The sequence below is a fragment of the Gossypium hirsutum genome, chromosome D01, assembly GCF_007990345.1.
Source record: "Gossypium hirsutum isolate 1008001.06 chromosome D01, Gossypium_hirsutum_v2.1, whole genome shotgun sequence".
Classification (NCBI taxonomy): domain Eukaryota; kingdom Viridiplantae; phylum Streptophyta; class Magnoliopsida; order Malvales; family Malvaceae; genus Gossypium; species Gossypium hirsutum.
Genome location: NC_053437.1, coordinates 26,399,266 through 26,425,560, shown reverse-complemented (window position 1 = coordinate 26,425,560; position 26,295 = coordinate 26,399,266). Strand labels below are relative to the sequence as shown.

At 34.3% G+C, this 26,295-nt stretch overlaps 1 non-coding gene and 1 pseudogene across 1 annotated transcript; both read right to left on the bottom strand.

Moving 5' to 3' along the window:
- Positions 1 to 2,846, bottom strand: LOC107921900 (pre-mRNA-splicing factor SLU7-A-like; annotated as a pseudogene).
- A 9,599-nt stretch (positions 2,847 to 12,445) lies between these two features.
- Positions 12,446 to 12,552, bottom strand: LOC121214130 (small nucleolar RNA R71). The gene has a single exon (XR_005909717.1). It is a non-coding gene; the product is annotated as a small nucleolar RNA R71 (small nucleolar RNA).
- Between the last annotated feature and the right edge of the window lie 13,743 nt (positions 12,553 to 26,295).

The window sequence follows — 26,295 nt, the reverse complement described above, 5'->3', positions numbered from 1 at the left end:
CTAAAAATCAATGGTTTGATCACAATTCTGATTCTAAAAATATTGTTGAACTATTAACCAATACAAAAGCACTCTGGGTTCAAGTCCTTCGAAGCAAATATCACATTATGGAACGTCGGCCGGACAACATTGCGCAGGCTAACAGCTCTGGCGTTCCCTTGCAAGAGTTTGGGAAGATATTTGCAGAAATACTATCCGGCAGGTGGGAGATAGTCAAACAGTCGAATTTTGGTTAGATATTTCTAATGCTTACGTGGCAATTCCCTCAATAATCCTGCCAGCACGATCATATTCGACTTGCCTCTCACTTTGCCCCAAGAGAAGCTCTGCATTGCCATACTTTTCCATAATGGTATCCTTAGTCTTTCATTTCACCTTCTCTTTTATGACCTTATAATTCCTGAAGAGGAGTTCAGCTTGGGATGGAGCAGCCTGCATATGATATCTTGACCTTTATCAAATGCTTCCCATGCATGAATATTGAGCTGCTTGAACTCCAATGCTTGCCCACTCATTCTATATTGATTATCACCCTGCAAGATAAAACAAATAAACAAGTCAGAATTCATTATTTAATCAACTTTATGGCATATAGATATGAAAGCAATTAAAGGAATAAATTCTGCACGATACTCACTCCATACAACTCATTAGGATCAGCATCAGGAAGAGGATGTCACACATCGATCGAGTTTTGGGATCATAATAAGCAGAATTGACATCAAGATTCAAAAGATATTTCACTGTGTCTTCCCAAGTACACAAATTCCTAAAAGAAAAAGGCAAATATGAAATAAGAATACTTGTTTTATATTGCAGGGAAGAAATGTTCTTTAGAAACCAAAATAAGTAAAAATAATAAATAAAAAATAAGACAGAATTGAGGAAAGGTATAATAAATGTACCTGACAGTTCCCATGCTCCCTCCGCCAGTGGTTCGAACATGTTTCGCAAGCTTAGCAAAGTCCATTTGTTTGCTCTCATCGATCTTAGCTTCATCAACCTTTCAGAGCATCATCTTCGTCACTAACCTCTCCTCCCTATCCCTCATTTTTACTATTTTTCTCCTCCCAACTTTTTCAGCTGCTGTTCTTTCAGATACTTCCTTCTAGCCTCAACCCTTGCCTCATACCTTTCAATGACGCGAGCATATGTAGATGCATCATAACCATTCCATCTATCACGCTTGCCATCATAATCCTGTTCGAAAGTCTCTATCTTCTCATCGGTTGCAATGTGCATGTTCGTCCATTTTGCACGCTTTTTACGAGGCCTCTCTATGCATGATTTTGCATCATGTGTCATGGCTCCACAGCTACAACAAACAATAAAAATGGAATAAAAAATTATGAATTGTGGCATGATAAGAGTTTAAAGCACAAAGGACACAAACTAGTATCACCATCTAAACTAAAACTATTAAATCCCATATAACAAGTATAGAGTGCATAAGCTACATAACATTCAACTCGATCAATTAATAAGTATCTTCCATGATTCATGCCTTTGTGTTTGAAAGAAAACATGAATTTCATTAGCTAACATAACCCAGCTATTGTCTGATGTGGCAGCAAAAAGTTCTATCATTGGAATCTATCCCTATATGGTTAGCTACAAAAATGCTTAAATGACTTTTATCTCAATATATCAACTAATAGGCTCATCACTCATTAGAGAGAAATGCAATTACTAGTACAACCAAACATCTATTGCATCACTTCCAAATGAATAGTTAGATACGGAACATATAAAAAAAAGAATTACAACCTTATCCTTGTTTGCCAAACAGAAAAATTCAAAGAAACAGCAAGAGGAAGTACATTAGCATTAAGTCATATTGCACGACATTTTAACCTACAATTTTAGCTTCACATTAACCAAGAATCCATCTTATTAACCAGAATTCTAATTCCCTTTTCTACCCCCCAAATGATTAAATCAACCAAAAGTGCGATCTAAAATCTAAAAAACCCATTAAAACACGAAACAAGGCATTCATAGACACGCCAACAAGTAGGGTGCACAATAATAGAAAACAGAAAAAGAGGTTCGCTTACTTCTCGCAGGCTCCCTTTCGATATTTTTCAGCTTGAAATATCTTCGCGCCTCTATCGTACCAAGATTTGGTATAATTGGGATCGGATCTCCACTTCCGTTGATGCTTCAAACTAGGTCTTTCAGCGTTAAGATACCATGGTGCTGATGATATATACTGATGAATATAAGGGTTAATTTCTTTTCCATCCTCGTCAAACTCAGCCGGCGCAAGCCCCGCCTTTCGAGCTTCCTATAATTCCAGCTATTTCCGGTGATCCTCCCTTGATTTAAACGCCACTAAAATTCCAAAACAGTTATCAGATAAAATCTAAAAATCTCTCTCCCTTGACTTTTCATGATCGCCTAATTCGAAAACAATCACATCGGTATCCTCAACCATAGTTGTAGCCTGAGCTGTGACATCTTATAACCGACCCAGTTGTTGAATCTGAATATAAAATGTCACATTTCGTTGTCGAAGCAACTCACATTTCCATTTTTTTTGAAAGGAAACATAGTGGTAAAATTAATTTATAAAAATTTCGGCTGTATTTCTGTCTATTTTACATAAAACCCCCTACAAAAAAAATTTAGATTTCACAATGTCATCACATTCAATTCATCTCCCAAATCAATTGCCCATACTTCAATTTCTCACAACATGCCAATAAACTAGATTTCTACGCTTTACTATTTCATCCAAAACATTAGTTATAAAGTATTAGCAAAGAAAACATAATGAAAATATTTAAATTCAGTTTACAACATAATATTATATATATATATACACAAGCCTAGGTACAAGCCATTTACATCAACTATAAAGCAAACTCTTCACCAACATTGTTTGAGTTGAACTTCGGTTCTTCGGATGCCGCTGGAACGATCTAGCGAATCTAACTACCAAGGCACATACAAATAGACAAATCGTAAGTTGAGCAATTTTTATGCTTAGTGGTGCTAATATCATATAAATCATTACATAAATATTGAACACATATTAATTGATAGAAATAAACTAAAACATGATTATAAATATCATTGATAACATCACAATAAAAGAAAATTTTAATATTAATAAACTTTAATATTTTGATATTGACAAATTGAATAAAAAAAATAAGCTTTTTAGCTAAATTCAAAATAGCGTAATTAATTTAATTTTCACAATATAGAAATTCAAATAAATTCAAGTTTTGTTTTTTGCTTTTCTTTAAATTTAGATCCCGTACTAAAGTTTAGACTCATAACCAGATACATGAATCCACCACCCCGAGTTGTTTGGCAATGATGGCTATCAGAGTAGTCCACGACCCTTTGGGAATTGGGATTGCCCACGACCCTCTGGGAATTGGGGCTAATAATAATAAAATCTTACCAATTTGGTCTTTCTTCCCTCGACCCTCTGGGAATTAGGGAGTTCTAAATCCTCTGATATAAAGATTATATGGCATACCAATTATATCTGTTTTAGTCTAACATAGTGTAATTGGGTAAAAATCAAGTTCCCTGACTTGTTTCAATTCAATTCCATTTTCATATCATTCTCATTTCAATTTCATTTCATGTTCAAATCATATATCACCTAATGTAAAATTAGGCTTCAAATTTGAAACATATTAAACATTTTCTTGCTTAATCATCTAAAATCATAATACTCAAATTCAAATCATAACCATGAATTTGCTAATTTAATCTTATGAAAAACATAGTATTCATTTCGAAACATAATTTTAGAAATACTAACTAAATCCTTCAAACTCATCCACAGATCATAAAAATAAAATAAATATAACTAGTCATAATAAACTAAATGTTCTAAAGCTTTATGTAATGAAAATAAGATATTAGCACAAACCGAAGTTTTAATCGCTTTACTCCTTTTCTTCACCTTTCTCCTTCAAGATGTTCGCTTCGTTTTTAGCTACAATAGGAGCAATTCAATACGAAACAACACCATTTATCTATTCTAAAACTAAAACTAATAAAAACAAACTTAAATACGCATGATTATTCATATTGGCAACTTAAATTTTCTAGTCCGAAATTCGCATATCTTTCAACCCGATTAACCGTTTTCAATTCCATCTTTACCAGAGTACTCACTGCTTCGCAGGCTATCATTTAGCGCCAATATTACACAAAGTGGCCAATGTTCTCTACTTCCCCTTTAACATGGCCAAATATATCAAATAAATGTTTCATCCATTTTTATTTCTTTTTCACACTTCTAACAAGCTAGAACTCATTTTCTAATCATTTCCTATCCAAAAATATATATATTTCACTTAAGTTTTCTAAGCTTCCATCAATGTCCTTTAATGGCGACTTTCAAAATACTTGATAAAATTTAAAACTATTGTTATATATATGTAAAACAAGCTTTAATTATTCAAAATCATTTAAAGCCATCATGGAACTTTTGATTTTTTTTAAGAAATGGTAAAATTGCCATTAAGTCCTTTCCATCAAAATAAAATAGGATAATTGCACTTTAGTCTCTATACTTTTCTAACTTATTTAATTTAATCCCTAAACTCAATACCGAATTTTTAACTTAACCACATACTCCTACTAATAATCCTCTGTGTTTTCATGTTTGACAGTTTTCTCTAAAAACGATCATAATTTCTTATACTACTATTTATTTATAGGTTACTTATTCATGGACTTCTACTATAAATATTCTTCTTCTCTCTCTTTTTATTATAAAAAAAAGTGGGGGTGTTACATGAGCACCTTCATCAAGCATACGGGATGCTCTACCTGGTATCTGACCCTAGTCAATGCCACCCTTAGTGCGAACAAGTTGGGACACTAATGCTTCAACATATTTTGATTGTTCCTAAACTTTTTGATAGATTGAAAGGGATTTTCATCTTCTAAAATACTGAGCTTTATGCATGCCATGGATGATCAAGCAAACTCAAGTACCAGGTATAAAGAATAAAAAACAAACTAGAGAGGAAGAGGATAAACTTTAAAAAGAGATAACGCAAGAATCTATAAAGAGGTTTTGAGGGTTTCTAACTCTCCCAAATATTTAGATAATGATCATTTGATAAGAAAACCCTTGTCCATAATAAATATTACCCTCTGAAAATAAGCAATAATATCATTAATGATATTCTTTCCCAACAATAAACGATTGCAAACTCCTACACTCCAACCGTGATATCTTCAACAATCAAGAATTGAAACAACATCAATAATCAATATTCAGATGCTTTCCACCTCAGAAGCCTAGTTTTCAAACTCGAAACAACCAACTGAGTTTCTCAAGCCTTCAAACCTTGTTGCATTTAGGGCTTTAGAAAAGAAATTAGCAAGTTGATTTTTAATTTTGACATGGTGTAATTCTACTGTTCCATTCTCCACAAGCTCACCTTTGAAATAGTGATTCTTGTCAATGTGTTTGTCCTTGAATGTAAGACAAGAATCTTCGATATACTGGTTGCAATTGAATTGTCACAATAGAGAGTTGTTGGTTCGGTGCCTTAAGTGTAGTATATTCATTTGTACACTTGTAGTTTTTTCGAACAAATTGGTTAATAAAATGATTCATGAATTACACTAATATTCTTTGTATAATGTCCTTATGTGTTTTTTGCATGTAAAGTAAAATAGAAGCAAATATTATCTTAGTGGTTGTCTAATGTTTAACTAATACTAAGCGGTATTACATGGTTGGATCGTAATACAAAAAGGCATCTTATATTAGTAGACGAATCTAAACATGTCTTTAGTCTAATCGAAAATGAGCAAACTGATTGAAAGACTAATATGTCGTCTATCAAATCCAATTGGGGATATGTTTTGCCTTAGGCATCAAAGCGGATGACTCTCAGAAGATAGAGACATAGATGTGACTGATTGGAATGACAGTACATTGGACTGGACCCAAGAAAAATAGATCCTAAATTTTTTTATGGATTATTCACTTGTGGCATTCATAATGTGGCATACCTTAATCCTGAGTGGATGATGGACTATGTATACTTTAATGTAAGTAAAAGTCTGAGTTTGAATAGATAAGAAACTGAAAGCTGATACGTTGGATACATGACTTCTACAGTATGTAACACCATTCACAATAGAGGAACTAATAGCCTAAGACATGGGTAAATGATATCCTTTCATTGGCATTGCATGATAGATGAAAAGTAAACGTGGCCACAAATCGTTTATCTTTGTGATGAATGACTTAACTACTATATATAGTAATTGAATTTTCATGAAGGAAGATGTAATGGTTACCATGAGATAAAATAGGATTATATCGGGAGAACGAATTTATCCCAAAGATATTAAAGATATCCTATGAGAGTAACACACTTATGAAAAGGCCATTGGACGAGCACTGGTCAAGTAACTTTCATAATGGTGTGTAATTCGGGAGAGCTCATGTTGGATCTAGTGCCCTAAGTGTAGTATATTCATTGGTAAACTTGTAGCTTTTTTGAACATATTGAATAATAAAAAAAAATTCATTGATTACATTAATATAATTTGTATGATTGTCCTCGTATGGTTTTTTCACGCAAAGCAAATGAAAGCAAATGTTTCTCATTAGTTGTCTAATGCTTAAACTAATACTAAGTGGTATTACATGGTCGAATCTTAATACGAAAAGATAACTTGTAGTAGTAGAGGAACCTAAACATGTCCTTAGTCTAATTGGAAACAAGCAAACTGATTGAAAGACTAATATGTCATCTATCAAATCTAATTATGGAGATGCTTTGTCTTAGGTATCGAAGCAAATGAATCCCAAAAGATAGAGACATAGATATAACTGACAGTACATCAGACATGACCTAAGAAGAATAGATCTTGAATCTATTTATGGATTTATTCACTTGTGACATTCATAGTGTGGCATACTTAAATCCTGAGTGGATGACGAACTATGTAAGCATGACTCGTACACTTTGATGTAAGTAAAAACTTGAGTTCAAATAGATAAGTAACCGAAAACTAGTGCATTGAGTGTACAACTTCTATAGTATGTAGCATTATTAAAAATAGTGGAATTCATAGCTCGAGACATGGATAAATGATATCCTATCATTGGCATTACATGGTTGATGAAAAGTAAACGTGGTCACCAGTCGTTCGTCTTTGTGATGAATGACTTTATTACTATTTGATAGTAATTGACTTTTCAAGAAGGAATATGTAATGGTTACCATGAGATAAAATATGAACATATTGGGAGAATTAATATTATCCCAAAGATATTAAGGATATCTTATGAGGGTAACACATTTATGACAAGGTCATTGACGAGCACTAATCGAGTTGCTTTCGTAATGGTATGTCGTTAGAAAGAGCTCAGTCACGATACTATAGTGGAATGACTTCTTGACTAAATGAGTTTATAATTAATAGGCAAGAAGCTAGATCTTAACTATAAATCATTTGAGTTGTAATTGCATATGTCCAATCCACTAGCTCATTAAAACTAGAAATGAATTGTGTGTTGAATCAAAATGAAAAAAATGGAAATGAAAATGGAGAAAATGACATCATTTGATAATGAATGTGGTTTTCTCAAAATTGAAATAAAAATAGAAATGAAAATGAAAATGAAAATGAGAAATGAGAAATGAGAAATGAATTCATTTAGAAATGAATATGGAATTCTCAAAAATGATCGGAAGATTGAGTTTATGTTTTTTTAGCTATTTTAAAGCCAAAAAATGAAAATAAATCATACGATCATAATGAACAAGTTGAATGGTGAAATATTAAATATATTTTCTCGAAAATTTTATCAAGGGTAAAGTTGTCATAATTTTACCAGGGTAAAATTGGGATAAGAAAATTATTTAATTAAATATAACTATTGAAGTTTATTTTGGAAATAGAAGAATAGAATTAGGTTGGATCAAATTACAAAGTACTAGATTAAAAAATCCTAGAAATACTTGTAATTGAACCCAATGTAAGAAAGTCCCAAAATCCCCTCATGGAATATGAAAGGGCGATAGCCCAAGTTGGAATACTAAGGGTGTACCGTCCACCCTAATCCTATTATAAGTAGAGAGTGTTTTTCTATTTGAAATAAACTTCTCTAATTTAACAAAGGTTTTACTTTCTCTCCCTATAAATAGATTGCACCAGTAGAGCTATTTACACAACTTTAAGATATCATTATTCGGCCTGAAAATAGAGAGACTTTTATTCTATAAGAATTAAATATATTTTTCGAAATCACAAATCTACCAGTTTCTATTTGAGAAGAGAATTTTCATTCTCACCCCAAAAGAAAAAAACTATTTCTAGTTTTTGTGTTTGATTCGATTTGACCGAACCCACACTCGAGGCAATTCATGGTACGAGAATAGTGGAGAAGATTATTTAGTTGAAAGTCGGGAATAAAAAGGATCCATCTATCCGAAAACACAAGTACTTTTTGGTCTAGGTAGAATGATTTAACCGGGTCTGTTTTCAAAATTTTTATTTTTCGTTGTGCAAGAAAACCTTTTTCAAACCTAATTTTTTCCATCAAGCTCAATCATGATACTATAGTAGAATGATTTCATAACTAAATGAATTTATAATTAACAGGCGAAAAGCTGGAATTTAATTATAAATAATTTGAGCCCTAATTACATATGTTCAATCGGTCCCTTCGCTAGCTCTTTGAAACCAAAAATGAATTGAATGTTGAATCAAATGAACATAAATGGATAGAAATGATAAAGTTAGAGAAATGAGTTACATTAAAAAATGAATGTGGTTTCTCTTCAAATATGGAAATGAATTGATAATTAATTTAAGTTTTTCAAATTATTATTTAATTAATTGAAGTTTGAAAATGGAATTTGTAACCCCCCAAACTCAGCCTAGACGTTATGGTCATATCTGGCAATGTCACACGATAGTGTTTTTGAAACCTCGTTGTTACGTTGAAAACATTCCATGTTATTATCTTTAGTAAACCTTTGTTAGAACTTAGGAAATCGTCTTTATTCATTTAAAACATTTGTTTTGAAACATCCCTCGTTGCGGAAGCTTTAATAAAATAGCCTAAGTGATCATGCGTTTAGAAACTACTTTATCTTTTTGAAAACCGAATTTCCTACGACCAGCAGGTATAAATCCATAAAGTAAAATAAATAAATAAAAACCTAAATTTTAAAACCAAAGCCCCAGAAAGTCCTTAAATTACAACCCAAATAATCAATAATAATTAAATCATAAAACGTAAATTGAAAACCATGAAGTCCAAAAATTTCTGTGGTCACCATTGAGTCCTCCGTCTCATCGATCCGTCTAAGTCTGGGGATTACCTGTGCACATTAAACAAAAAGGGTGAGTTTACATAAACTCAGTGTGTAATCATGCAGAAACAAACAAACAATCATTATTCATAGTGCATAGTTGAACAGTCTTGGGCCTAAGCCCTTTTCAGTATCAGTGACAGTTTGAGCCTTAGCCCATCTCAATACAGTGTCAAAAATGCAGTAGGGCTTTATCCCATCACAGTATTAGTAGCAGTAACAGTTATGCAGTAGAAAAATCCTACCTATCCAGCCTCTACACACCATCTCCATCCAACCGTACACTCCATGTGGGGATATAATCAACCCACCCATCCCTACACTCCAAGTAGTATCGAATGCAGTACAAAATAGTAGTTTGCAGCTGAGCTGCTAGTAAATTAGGTTTAAAAGCCTTTCAGTACACTTCCTCTGAATAACAACCCCCAACCCAATGCAATGCAACATACAATGGATGATATGCTATTATGCAATTTCAGTACATATATTCGGTTCAAATATTAACATGCTCAGTATAAATATCATTCAGTCAATTTCACACATTTAGGGGTTTTAGTAGCGCTTACCGACCTTATAGTAGGTTCACAGTCGACTTGGGCGACCCGTGCAACCTTAGAAACATTCCGGTAAAAATGGGTCTACGCGCCCGTGTGTGCCCGTGTGGCCCACTCAGCCCAAATTGACATTGGCCGTGTGATCCATTTTTAATGTAACCCATGCTAGCTAAATATTCACATATGTTTTCACTATTTACTTATATGTTCATTCAAAACTATCTACTTGAGTCATTGTCCCTAAATTATTTATATCTTGAGCTACAGAGTTCTAAATTAAGATCCGCTTGATGTTTTTGAAACTAGACTCAAATATCTTTCTACCATAAAATTTTTCAGATTTTATAGTTTATCAAATAAGTACAGTAAAATCTTCAAATCTATCCCGATTTTGCTGTTTGACAGCTTTAACCTTTCCTTACTAAAAATTATTTTTCTATTAGTACGGAATTTGGATGATGTTTTTGTTTGTTTTTCTTGAAAATAAACTCGTTAAGGATTCAAAAATATAAATTTAAGCCCCTAATTATTTTTTTTACAATTTTTGATAATTTTTCCAAAGTCAAAACAGGTGATCCCGAACCCATTTTGACCTTGTCTCACAAAATTCATTATACCTCATAACTTACAATTTAATTGTTTACACTGTTTCTTCCATGAAAAACTAGGCTCAGTAAACTTTAATTTCATATTTTATTCAACCTCTAACTCAATTTCCACTATTTTTGATGATTTTTCAAAGTTAGACTACTGTTGTTGTCCAAAACTATTTTAGTGCAGAATGTTGATTTCCAAGTTTATAACACCCTTATTTCCTTTCTCTACAAATTTTCACATCATTTTCTCTTATTTCTCTTATTTATCGACGGCAAACAATTTTAGCTTTTCACCAAATCCCATTTTCTTCATTTCGGGTACATACCTGGTATCGTTTCTGATGCGTAAGCAGTCCTAAGCCTCCAGAACCTCGCTTGAGTAACTACGACTTCGCGCAATCACATCGTCGATTCAAAACCACCAGCCCCTTAATTAACTTCTAAACACGAAAAAGGAATCCCCCTTTCAGAGATTAACCAAGAATGATTAACAATAGACAAAACCGTTACTTACTGAATAGACGCAACCAACGATGAACAACCAAATCAATTGGAAAATAAAGAAAGAAACGAAAGGGGGAAAATAATGGAAATTTCGGCAACAACTAGGGGAAAGAATCAATAGACGAGGGTAATTAGAGAGAAAACCAAAACTCAACTTTTTTGCAACAAAAAGATAATCAGATTATTTTCTGATAACCTCTCCCCTATTATCTCCTAAAATCACTCCCTATTAACCCACTAAAACACAATTACTCAGAATTTTTCCCTAACACAACTCTTAGTTGAAATTGGAGCAAAAATACTGTCTCCACGCCATCACAGAAAATTGAACACAACACCTCCTTCACACCAACACTCCACTTATCCACCAGACCAGCAGACCCATTCTGTTAATTATTTGCCAACTTTTATTTAAAAGCCTACTGACCAAAGATACGGCTTATTCATAAAAATACCAAAATTTGCCCAAGTCTTGGCTTGAACTTGGGACCTCTCACACACCCAGAACACTTAACCACTGAAGTAGATACACAATTGTATCACACCTTCGCAAGAAAAAAATAAAAATTCTGGGGCGTTACAGAATTAAATTAATAAGTATTTGTGAATCCGTTGAATGTATAAATTAAATATATTTTCTCATAAACTCTTTTACGGTAAAATTTCCATGATTTTAATGGAATTAGAATATGGTTGAGAAAATTATTTAATTGGGAAATTTTATTTATTTAAATTAGTTTAATAAATAATGTCTATTTTGAGAGAATAGAAAAAACATGTACTAGGTTGGATTAAATTATAAAGTGTTGGGTTAAAAGTCCAAAATGCACATATAATTGGACCCAATACAAGAGACGCCTTGAATCCCCATCATAACACATATGAGGGTAGGCACACCCAATTAGTCACCCATCTATCCTAGTTCAACTAGGAGATAGATTTTTCTATTAAATAAGCATTAAATACATTCTAGTAATTCATCTGGGGTTTCACTTCCTCTCCCTATAAATAGATGGTACCGGTAAAGCTAAAAATACAATAAGATACACAACTTTTGAAATATTGTTATTCTTCTCGAAAATAGTGAGAATTTATTTCGAAGTATAAATTTTATTTTTCAAGAAGAACAATTCTATCGGTTTTTATAAGAGAGAGATTTATTTTCCTACTGAAAGTAAGAAAATTATTTTTGGTTGTGTTTGATTCGTAATTGTTCGAGCCCACACTCAAAGCACAATTATTTTTGGTAAGATCTGAATGCTCATTTGACTAACTTTCTAAAGATTTGTGACAATTTCAAGATCAATGGTGTTACTGATGATGACATATGCTTACGATTGTTCCAATTTTCTTTGAGGAGCAAGACAAAATAGTGGTTGAATTCATTTCCACGAGGTTCTATCACACTTGAGATCAGATGATTGAGAAGTTTTTATTGAAATATTTTCCACCAGGTGAAACAACTAAGTTGAGGAACGACATGTCTTCATTTTCCCAAATTGAGTTTGAGACACTATATGATGCATGAGAGAGATTTAAGGATCTTTTGATAAGATGCCCTCATCATGGGTTACCTTTGTGGTTGCATGTTCAAATATTTTACGATGGTTTGAATCCCTCGACTAGATAGATGATTGATGCTGTAGTTGGCGGAACATTGAATAATAAAACACTTGAGGTAGCCCAAGAATTTATTGAAGAGATGGCAATGTATAATTATCAGTGGTAAGTCATGAGAATAAAATCGATCAAGGTAGCCAGTGTTTTTAATTTGGATGCAATTGTTATGTTGGTGAGTTAGGCTAAAGTACTAAGTAAAAAGATTGATAGTTTGAGTTACAATAAACCTGGGAATTCGGTAATGCAATGCAATGCAACTGGAGAGGGGATGATCAACCCGAAATGTTTACCCTTTGGTTCTAACATGGATCATGAGCAAATTAACTTTATGGGTAACAATTTTAGACCTCAGAACAACCCTTATAGCAATAATTATAATCTAAGATGGAGGAACCATCCAAATTTTTCTTGAGGTGGTCAAGGAAATTAAAGGTCACAACCCCCTCTGGTTTTTCAGCAACCTTATTAGTAAGAAAAGAAACCAAACCTTGAGGAGATGTTAACTAAATTTATTTCGGTGTCCAAAACTAGATTTTAGGACACTAAGACAGCAATCATCGATTCAAGGGCTTCAAAATCATATTGGACAACTCGCTAAACTAGTTTCAGAAAGAGAACAAGGTAGCTTACCTAGTAACACTAAAACTAACTCAAAGGAGCAAGTCCACACAATCACTATTCAAAGCATGGAAGGGTTAGTCGAGCCTAAAAAGAAGTTGAATCTAGAAGCTATTGAAAAAAATAATAGGTTTGAGGAAAACAAGAAAGAGCATAAGTTAGTGGTTAGAGAATACAAAACCAAGAATTCCATATCTGGCAACAGTGAAGAAAGACCGCATGAACGAACAATATGATAAATTTCTTAAACTTTTGAAAAATTACATATTAACTTATCTTTTTTTGAAGCCCTCGCAGATGCCAAAGTATACAAAAATTTTAAAGAAGATGTTAACAAATAAAAGGAAGTTAGACGACTTGTCAACAGTGGAGCTCAATAAAGATTGCTCGGCCATTCTCCAAAGCAAACTACCCACTAAGCTTAAAGGTCTAAGGAGATTTACTATTCCGTATTTTATTTGTAGCTTAAATGTTGAAAAAGATTTGGGTGATTTGGGGACTAGTATATCTAATGTCGTATAAATTGTTCAAACAACTTGGTCTCGGGGAACCAAAACCCACTAGAATGAGTATTCAATTAGCTGGCAGATCAATTAAGTATCCTAGAAGTATTATTAAGGATGTACTTTTTAAATTCGATAAATTTGTATTCCCTATTGATTTTGTTATATTGGACATGGATGAGGATATTAAAATACCCATGATCTTAAGTCGACCCTTTTTAGCCACTGCTAGAATAGTTATTGAAGTAGGTAGTGGTGAACTTGTGTTGAAGGTAGGTGATGAAGAGGTTACTCTTCAAGCTCGTGAGTTTGTGGTAGATTCTAGTGTACAAGATGATACTCGTTATTTTGTTAATGTTAGTAATCATGCGACTCAGCATTCTTGGCAGGAAATCACTCACGAAGACGTGTTAGAACTGAATCTTGTTCAAAGTGATAGAAATCAAGGGACAAGTGAATAGAGAATGTTACAACTCGATGAACTAGATGAGTGGTGAGCAAAATTTTATGAGAAACCAAGAAAGTACAAGGAAGTAACAAAGCAATGTCATGATGTGCATTTAAAGAGGACAAATCAATTCAAAGTTGGAGACAAAGTGTTACTAAACAAGTCAAATCCAGGAATATTCCCTACAGATATTAAGTTAAGAGGGTGGAACCCATTAGTGGTACAGAACGTATTCTGATACGGAACCAATGAGGTAACACATCCTAAATATGACACATTTAAGGTAAACGTTCATCTACTCAAACTTTATTTTGGTGGTGATATTGATAATGAGAGAAAGAAGCTTCGACTCTAAGATCTGCCTTAACTGTTAGCTTGAAAGGGGAAGTTGAGCTTAGACTCTAAATAGGGGCTTCTCAGAAGGCAACCCGAGAGTGTTTATTTTATTTTATTTTACTTAATTTGTGTGCTTAGTACACTTATTTTTTATTATTATTACTTATAAAATTGAAAAAAATTTAAAAAAAGTTAAAATTTTTAAATAAAGTGGTCTATATGGTTTGATGTGATCCACACGACCGTGTGTGACACGCGGACTTTACACATGGGCGTGTCATAGGTCGTGTGAACACTAGAGCTAATTTTTCAAAATTATTTTTTTTGACCCACATGACCTAGAGAAACGGCCATGTGACCAATACGCCCATGTACACGAGCGAGGGAGAAGTGAACGACAACAACACATAGTCTGGATGATTTCACACGACCATGTGTTACACACGACCTGGACACACGGGCGTGTTACAAGCCATGTGAACACTAGAGCAAATTTTTAAAATTTTCTAATAGGTCACACGACCTAAACTAAAACCTATGATGGATTCTGTTGTTTGATTTTTATTTTACGCAATAAATACTTAGGTCTTGTTCTCAATTATATGTGTTTAATTCTTGGTTTGATATTTCTAGATTATTGATTCGTGTTTGATGTGCTTAAATCAGAGGTGGAATAAATCCAGTTTAAGAGTAGATCTTGCATAATTGAGTGGAGTTGCATGCGATCCTAGAAATATGACAACATAAATCTATCGGATTAGAGTCAAATCTAATAGGGGAATCCATAGATCGAGTTAATGCGATAATAGGGGTTTTAATTAGAAAGAAATTTCAATTAATCAACCTAGAGTCAGTTGCTCTTACTCTCGAAAAAGATATTAGCATAATTTAGGGATTTCTACGGATCAAGTTACTAAGTAAAGAAATTATGTAATTTAGATTGATAGTGACAAATGAAATCTGTAACACCCCGTACCTGAGACCGTTGCCGGAGTCGGACACGAGGGGTTCACAGACTAAATTCGCTTACTATCGCAGTCCATTTTAAAATTTTCCAGGCAGTTGGCTAACTGCGACACTGTCACCTTAAAAATCATATCTTGAGTTTCACAACTTGAAAATCAGTTTCGTAATTTTTCCCTGAAACTAGACTCATATGCCCATCTACATATTGTTTTCTAGAATTTTTTGTCGGGCCAATTAGTACGGTTTATTAGTCAAAGTCTCCCATGTTACAGGGATCGACTACACTGACCTTTGCGCATTACGACTTGGATATCTCCCTGCACAGAGCTTCAATACTGATGACGTTTGTTTCTATAGAAACTAGACTCAGGGAGGAATCTATACATATATGGCATGACTCCTAATTATCTCTGGTTAATTTATAATGAATTTCCAAAGTCGGAACAGGGAATCCAGAAACCGTTCTGGCCCTGTCTCACGAGAACCTGAATATCTCTTAACATACTGTCCATATGATCATTTCGTTACTTTCCTATGAAAATAGATTCATCAAGGTTCGTTTACATAATTTATTAATTATTTAATTCCAATCCTACTATTTTTAGTGATTTTCCAAATCTACATCACTGCTGCTGCCAGCATCTGCCTTTAAGGTAGACTTTACCTATTTCATAGTTTCCATGATTCAACTAGCCCTTTTAGCATAAATAGCACAAATTATGATAGTGATTAACCATTCCATACCAAATGATTATAACATTATGCTCAAACATATATAAGCCATTTTCGCATGGCTATATACATTAACCAAAATATTCTTCCGCCACTAGTCTATTTTATACATGCCATAAGATAATCCAAAACATAGCAGTACCAAACAGTGGATAGTGATAGTGTGACTAGTTGCTGACGATCCCCGAGCCTGTAGCTTCGCAATGAGATCTATAAAACAGAGGAAACAGAGTAAACGGAGTAAGCATTACAATGCTTAGTAAGTTTTAAGCAGTGTCAACAGATAACAATCAAATTATAACATAGTTGTTCGTATTTTTATTTCACTCTTCCTTCGGGCATACCATCCCTTTACCGAATATGCACATCTCATCATATACAATAGGCAGATAAACTTTCACATAAAAGTGAGCTCATGTGACATAGATATATCGTATGATTTCACATCACCTCTCACACTGATCCGATGTCACATAATCATAGGAATAGTCTCATAGATTGCTCTCGTATGCATCACATAATTACCTTATGATTTAGTGCAAATCAAGCTCACATATAAACTTGGAGTACATACATGTTTAACCTTTCGCATTGAATATATTTATAGGCAATTCTTATTACGAAGTCTTACCCGGACATAATCTCCACACGAAGTTATCGGGTCTTACCCGGACAAAATTCCCACACGTAGTCATCGGGTCTTTAGAGCTCGGATATAGTACGAGCACGAAGCTTACGGACATTAATCAGTGATAATATTCTCGCATAAAGCCTGCGGTGTTTTAACCCGGATATAGTACTGACACAAATGCCCTTCGGGACTTATCACATTTATGCACTTTCACATCCATCACGTTGGCCACTCGGCCCTGTCACATATATACACTTTCACATTCATCACATCGGCCATTAGGCCTTATCACATATATACACTTTCACATTCATCACATCGGCCATTAGGCCTTATTACATATATACACTTTCACATTCATCACATCGGCTATTAGGCCTTATCACATATATCACTTTCACATTCATCACATCGGCTATTACGCCTTATCACATATATACACTTTCACATTCATCACATCGGCTATTAGGCCTTATCACATATATACACTTTCACATTCATCACATCGGCTATTAGGCCTTATCACACATATACACTTTCACATTCATCACATCGGCCATTAGGCCTTATCACATATATATACACTTTCACATTCATCACATCGGCCATTAGGCCTCACTATCATTTCATATTCGAATACTCATAAACTTACAATATCACGATTTAGAATTCAAGTATGGGTTTAATCAATAGTGTTAGAATTGTGTGACCCAAATTCTAAGAGATTGCTTGCAGGTCAAGTTAAACAAAAATATATTTTCTTTCTAGAAGATTTAGTATTTATTAGTATAATATATTTAGCATTTATTAGTATAGTTTATTTGACTTACTAATTTAGCCTATAAATAGGCTCCTTTACAATCTTAGAATAAAGAGACACCCATTAGATTAGAACTCATAACACATTCAGAGAATTTTGTGTTTACGTTCGAGGGTTCTTTGTTTTTCGGGTTTTCGGGGTTTAGTTTTTATCTCCATCTTTTGTACTCTTCATTCTTTTGCCATTATAGTAAAATTATCTTTGCCCGTGGTTTTTTATCCTCTTTTGAGGGGTTTTTCCACGTTAAATTTGTGTGTTCATCTTCTCAATTTCTTCTACTATTTTTACTTGTTCGTTGCTTAATAGGGACGATCCTAACAAGTGGTATCAGAGCTAGTTTAACTTTCATAGATCAGCCCGGTCAAAAATGGCAGCAACAAGGTTTGAAATTGAGAAGTTCGATGGTCAGACAAATTTCAATCTGTGGCAAGTTCGGATGATGGCAATTCTAGTTCAAAATGGCTTGAAAAAGGTTGTTACAGGGAAAAAGCCTGAGAATCTAAATCAAACAGAATGGGAAGAGCTTGATGAAAAGGCCTTGTCTGCAATCCAGTTGTGCCTCACGAATACAGTATTGCAGGAGGTATTGATGGAGAAGACCTCATTCGCCTTGTGGAAAAGGTTAGAAACTCTTTATGCGACTAAGTCTCTGGCTAACCGTTTAGTGTTGAAACAACGTCTATTTACGTTTCGCATGAACGAAGGTGAGCTTCTTAAAGATCACATCATTACTCTTTTAAATGATTTAAAGAACGTTGAGGTTCATATTGACGATGAAGATCAAGCTATGCTATTATTGTGCTCTTTACCCTCTTCATACAAGTCTTTCAGGGAGACCCTGATTTATGGCAGAGACAAACTCTCGTTCGAAGATGTGAAGGGTCATTTGTTGAGTAGAGACAAACTCGACAATGAGTTTGATTTGAATAGCAAAGCAGATAGACAAGCTTCCGTTTTGGTAGCATCAAAGAAACGAGACAAAAGGTGTCGCTATTGCAAAAAGTTAGGTCACGTCAAAGCAGATTGTTATAAACTGCGAAATAAAAGAGCTGCTGAGAGTAACGAGGAAGATGTAGTTGGTGCTAATTTGATCGATGAAGGCGGTGATGATTTCTTGTTAGTGTCAACGAGCGATAACTCCAAGCTTACGTCTGAGTGGATCCTAGATTCAGGATGTTCTTTCCACATGTGTCCCAATAGAGAATGGTTCTCCACATACAATTCAGTTGAAGGTGGAGTTGTGCATATGGGAAACGATTCATCTAGTAAAATAATCGGTATTGGTACTGTTAAAATTAGGATACACGATGGGACGATTAGGACACTCTCAGATGTCAGGTATGTACCTGATTTACGAAAGAATCTCATCTCCTTGAGTATTTTAGACTTGAAAGGATGCAGAATCAACATCGAGTCGAGCGACATTAAAGTGTCTCGTGGAGCTCTCGTTTTGTTAAAAGGTAAAAGAACCGGCAGTCTTTATATTCTGGAAGGTTCTACAGTGACCGGTGAAATCGGACGTCCCTCGTCCGTTACGGAGTCAAAGTCAACTCATTTGAAACGGAGGCAACTTGGTCATAGGAGGGAAAAAGGTATGACCGTTTCGTTGAAGAGAGGTTCTCTTTTGGATGCAGGTTTTGAAAAGTTAGGGCACTGTATTCGTGAAAATCAGACCCGGGTTAGTTTTGATTTGGCAGTGCACAAGTCGAAGGCTAGAAGTCTTCCACCTTCTAAGCATAGATTCGACTCAGTTAATTCCCTGCATAATTCAAGATAGGCCCGTGGCGGGTTTTGGCAAAGATGGCATTGAAAGAATTCGTGTCAAGGTGGAGATTGTTAGAATTGTGTGACCCAAATTCTAAGAGATTGCTTGCAAGTCAAGTTAAACAAAAATATATTTTCTTTCTAGAAGATTTAGTATTTATTAGTATAATATATTTAGCATTTATTAGTATAGTTTATTTGACTTACTAATTTAGCCTATAAATAGGCTCCTTTACAATCTTAGAATAAAGAGACACCCATTAGATTAGAACTCATAACACATTCAGAGAATTTTGTGTTTACGTTTGAGGGTTCTTTGTTTTTCGGGTTTTCGGGGTTTAGTTTTTATCTCCATCTTTTGTACTCTTCATTCTTTTGCCATTATAGTAAAATTATCTTTGCCCGTGGTTTTTTATCCTCTTTTGAGGGGTTTTTCCACGTTAAATTTGTGTGTTCATCTTCTCAATTTCTTCTACTAATTTTACTTGTTCGTTGCTTAATAGGGACGATCCTAACAAATAGCTTATGAGCAACTAAAACAAGTTTATCAAGGTTCACAACATAATCTCAAATTCAGCACAAGCTGTTTTTCCTGAGCAATAGTCGCTAAATTATTTATAACTGGAGCTACAAAACTCCAAATCACTTTCCGTTAATTTTCCTGAATATAGACTCGTATATCTTCCATCCATAAAATTTCCAGAATTTTAGGTTCGGCCAATCAATACCAGATTTTTCTTAAAGTTTCCCCTGTTTCACTGTTTGAATAATCTGACCACTCTTCACTACGAATCAAATTTCTCATTTTACTGAATTCAAAATGTGTTGTATTTGATTTCATTTGAAACTAGACTCATTAAGGAGTCTAAGCATATAAATTTTATCTTATAACCATTTTTGTACAATTTATAATGATTTTCTAAAAACAGAACAGAGGATTACAGTGTCATTCTGCGCTGTCTCACACAACTTTAAGTATCTCATTATCGGAAATTCCTTTGCTTACACGGTTTCTTTTATAAGAAACTAGACTCATTAAGCTTTAATTTCATGTCTCATTCAGCCTCTAATTCAAATCCATAAATTTATGGTGATTTTCTAAAGTCACGTTACTGCTGCTGTCCTAAGCAGACTATTTCAAATTACCCTTGAATTCCCAAGCTCAAACACTTAAGAACTTACTATTTGAGCTTAGAACATATCATGGCCACATCATATCTTATTAAATCAACTCATCATGTCCTATTATAATTGAATTTACTCAACGTTTAATCACTTAAAACTTACCTCGGATGTGGTCGAACAATTTCGGCGGCTATTCGATCACTTTTTCCTTTCCCTTATCCAACTGTGGTCCTCTAAGCTCTTGAGCTAATTCAAACAAATTTAACTTATTAAAGTCTCATTATGCTAGCTTATGGCCGAATATGACAAGGAGTTTGATTGGTCATATGGGCACCTTCTAGCTCAACTACACAATGGTCATATGCATTTTTAACCACATCAAGCAATTTAATACAATTCATTCGAACATCAAAAGAAAACCTCAAGGTACTTAGCCCATATATACTTTAGGCATTAGAGTCACATATATATATGGAATCATGAATCAAACTCAACATTTTAGCTAATATTCCCCCTTGGCCGAATTTTCTAAGCCAAGACAAAAGCATCAATATGCTTGCCTCTAACCGAATACATGCAACACCAATCTTCTTCCTATGGCCGAATATGCATGTCTATGTTTAGGCCGATTATATACTTAATACCACACATAAATGGCATACATTTTACTAACTAATGCATTACATATTATTTAACCATGTATATCACCAATCAATTTCATCACAATTTCACTTAAGCCTATTCTCAATACAATACATCGTGCTCAAATCATTATTCAAGTTCAAATTCGGCCAGCACACATATTCATACTAGCAACTATGTATTAACATCGCATTTCATACTATAACCGAATGTATAGCTCATCGAAATATATTTATTCATGTTCCCTTAACACATATTGGTCAACTAGATCATGCATTATTCTTTGGCACATTTGGTCATTAAAGCAATCACCTATTTAACTTTCAAGCATTTTTATACTAACATTTCTCCCAAGGCCGAATTTATATACAACCTTTAGTACTCATTTAAAGTTTATATTTTAAGTAATTAATATACACAATATTAACCAAATATCCATTTACTAAGCATTTTAACAAATTTTCCTTCAACTATCCACACATTCGGCAATCACATAATCAAACACTAAACCTTAACTTCCAAGCCAAAACAACTAGCAAATTCAACACATCCAACATAAATTTCCATGCTAATGACATCAAAACAACTACTAAGAATTTCAAGCTCCTTGGCCGAATTTCAATCTTCCAAAATAACAAAAATTTGAGCCATGAAATAGGTAGAATTCAAACTAACCATTCAATTTATGCATGAATTTCCAAGAGTAGCATTGTACATACCTTGATCTAGCAATCTCCTTAGCTGAAAATTTTAACAACAAAAGGAAATTTCTTCTCCACCCTTTCCTAGCTACGGCAATGGAGGAATAAACCAACTTTGGTTTCTCCTCCCACTAACACATTATTTTTATTACCCATACTCTTTTATTCATCTTTAATTCATCTAATACATTTTTTATTACATATTTCTCACCACTAATAATATAATAATATTAGCCCATGCATATAATGCCCATACTTATAAGCTTGGCCGGCCACTAGCATTAAAAGTGGCAAATTGGCATGCAAACCCACTTATTTGCATCATTCAATAATTAATCACTTAAAATAAGCCACACATATATTCAAAGCTTCTCACATAAGTCCTTTTTATTTAGAAACACATTCAAATTGACAAAAATCAAAGCATTCAAATTTCACACATGCATGATCACATATTTTAGACATAAAATATTATATTCAATTATTTCTGCAACTCGGTTTAGCGGTCCCAAAACCACTTCCCGACTAGGGTCAAATTAGGGGTGTCACAACTCTTCCCCCCTTTAGGGATTTTCGTCCTCGAAAATTTCTACCGATGCATAGTTTAGGATAACGTCCTCTTATTGAATTATATTCATATAAACATTAGCTCATCGATGGCAATTGTAATTCATTATTGATTTCGCATCGATCTGTAAAATCATTTTCTTATCTTAAAACAAATACATAAACATTTCTACAAGTATGCACATATATCTCATTTTCTTGATTTCATAAGTAATAATCACTTAATTTAATTCACAATTGCATCTCAAACACATATTAAGCACATATTAATATGTATAATTCACATCATCAACCCACATATTTGTAACCCATGTTTTCATTCATAAATAAGCTGTAACCTAACCGAAAGTACACATATACTCAAACATCCCAATAATTATCCTTTATAACTTTATCACATCTCAATATTCAACTTAACTCATTTCCAAAAGAAAAGTCAACTTCCACGTACCTGAACATTTAGTTCATTTAGCACATTCAATCATAGTTAACGTTACCCGTATACAGTCGAATAGGCATAAAGCCTAATATAATACTCTGGCATGAGATTTATTCTAGCGCATAACTCGAATATCCAAAATTATCAACATTCATCAAAAATTCTTTCAAACTTTCGAATGTCGAAACTTAATCAAAATAATTTCTTGAACAAGATTAACAAAATAGTGTCCATTCAGCAATAGCACATATAGCTCTTACAATGCCATATCCTAGATATGGTCCTACATATTCTCACATATTGAGCCGATGCCATGTCCCAGACATGGTCTTACACACTATCTCAAATCAATGCCTTCGTCCCAAACGAGGTCTTACATGAATTCCACTTCACACACTTAGTGCCCACTGACCGATCTCGCACTCATTGTGCTCGGTTAAAGGAATTCGCACACACACAGTGCCTCTAATTATTCACATACATAGTGCTCTTATTCATTCGTTAATACACATTGATATGACTTAACCAAGTCTATAAACATCATGTATGTACACTTTTAAACATATCATCTCATTTAAATTTGAATTCGTATAGTAATGAATACTTAAACTTTGCTCAAATTACCGGCACGAAGCCTACTAGGCACGAAGGCCCGAATACACGTCACCAGCATGATTGCTCTTCGGGATTTAGCACGGATATATCACTAGCACGAATGCTCTTCGGAACTTAGCCCGGATACATCACTAGCATGAATGCTCTTCGGGACTTAGCCCGGATACATCGCTAGCATGAATGCTCTTCGGGACTTAGCCCGAATTTAGTAACTCGCACCAATGCCTTCGGATCTTAGTCCGGATATGGTCACTTAGCACAAAGCCTTCGGGACTTAGCCCGGACATCATTCGAATAACCATGCACATTTAACAATAAATCATGACACATTCGTATTTCATTTTCATTAGCAAAACTCAAACACAAGACACTTATCATTCTTGCAATTTCGGCTCTATAGCCACACACAAAGAGCATGATTTTGATTTGCTTAAAACATGATCTAATCAAATCATAATTTAAGCTCTATTACTCAAGAACTTACCCCTTTCCGCTGTCCGAAATCGACTTGGTAAGGTCGCACCCTTAATATAAATAATTGATAGAAAATATATATATAGTGGGTTCGCACACATAGTGCTTAATAATCAACCACGCACACTTAGTGCCATGTACTTTAAACTCGCACACTTAGTGCCATGCAATTCAAGCCCGCACACTTAGTGCCAATCTCACAACCGTGAACACTTATTGCCCACACACTTAGTGCCAATCTCACAACCATGAACACTTATTGCCCACACACTTAGTGCTGAAAACCAACCACTCTATACGCTTCACTGCCTTTTTACATTCGACAATTTCGTCTCTACATACATATACACATATAGCAATACACATTAGTATATCATTTACATTACTTGAATACAAACACAACATGCTTATCGACCATTCAACTTCCAGTTCCATAGCCACATACAAAAATCACATTTATAGTCATAACACTCCTTCAAAATTGCATCACTTATACCCTTATAATTCAATCCAAATCGAAATTCAAATACGAGTACATGATACGTACCTGATCAACTTAATAATTTAGGCATATCTAAATGAAGTTATATCGCAAATTCTCATAGTCAGAAGCTTGCTACAGCTCGATCGGGATCAAAATTCATTACAATACAGCAAACACATTTTAATAGCCAAAAATCATCACACTATCATTTTATCACTTTATGGCATGTATAAATAGACTCACGCGTGCTACGTTAGTCCAAGAATCGACTAAACCGTAGCTCTGATACCAATAAAATTGTAACACCCTGTACCCGAGACCGTTGCCGGAGTCGGACACGAGGGGTTCACAAACTAAATTCGCTTACTATCGCAGTCCATTTTAAAATTTTCCAGGCAGTTGGCTAACTGCGACACTGTCACCTTAAAAATCATATCTTGAGTTTCACAACTCGAAAATCAGTTTCGTAATTTTTCCCTGAAACTAGACTCATATACCCATCTACATATTGTTTTCTAGAATTTTTGGTCGGCCAATTAATACGGTTTATTAGTCAAAATCTCCCATGTTACAGGGATCGACTACACTGACCTTTGCGCATTACGACTTGGATATCTCCCTGCACAGAGCTTCAATACTGATGCCGTTTGTTTCTTTAGAAACTAGACTCAGAGAGGAATCTATACATATATGGAATGACTCCTAATTATCTCTGGTTAATTTATAATGAATTTCCAAAGTCGGAACAGGGAATCCAGAAACCGTTCTGGCCCTGTCTCACGAGAACCTGAATATCTCTTAACATACTGTCCATATGATCGTTTCGTTACTTTCCTATGAAAATAGATTCATCAAGGTTCGTTTACATAATTTATTCATTATTTAATTCCAATCCTACTATTTTTAGTGATTTTCCAAATCTACATCACTGTTGCTGCCAGCATCTGCCTTTAAGGTAGACTTTACCTATTTCATAGTTTCCATGATTCAACTAGCCCTTTTAGCATAAATAGCACAAATTATGATAGTGATTAACCATTCCATACCAAATGATTATAACATTATGCTCAAACATATATAAGCCATTTTCGCATGGCTATATACATTAACCAAAATATTCTTCCGCCACTAGTCTATTTTATACATGCCATAAGATAATCCAAAACATAGCAGTACCAAACAGTGGATAGTGATAGTGTGACTAGTTGCTGACGATCCCCGAGCCTGTAGCTTCGCAATGAGATCTATAAAACAGAGGAAACAGAGTAAACGGAGTAAGCATTACAATGCTTAGTAAGTTTTAAGCAGTGTCAACAGATAACAATCAAATTATAACATAGTTGTTCGTATTTTTATTTCACTCTTCCTTCGGGCATACCATCCCTTTACCGAATATGCACATCTCATCATATACAATAGGCAGATAAACTTTCACATAAAAGTGAGCTCATGTGACATAGATATATCGTATGATTTCACATCACCTCTCACACTGATCCGATGTCACATAATCATAGGAATAGTCTCATAGATTGCTCTCGTATGCATCACATAACTACCTTATGATTTAGTGCAAATCAAGCTCACATATAAACTTGGAGTACATACCTGTTTAACCTTTCGCATTGAATATATTTATAGGCAATTCTTATTACGAAGTCTTACCCGGACATAATCTCCACACGAAGTTATCGGGTCTTACCCGGACAAAATTCCCACACGTAGTCATCGGGTCTTTAGAGCTCGGATATAGTACGAGCACGAAGCTTACGGACATTAATCAGTGATAATATTCTCGCATAAAGCCTGCGGGGTTTTAACCCGAATATA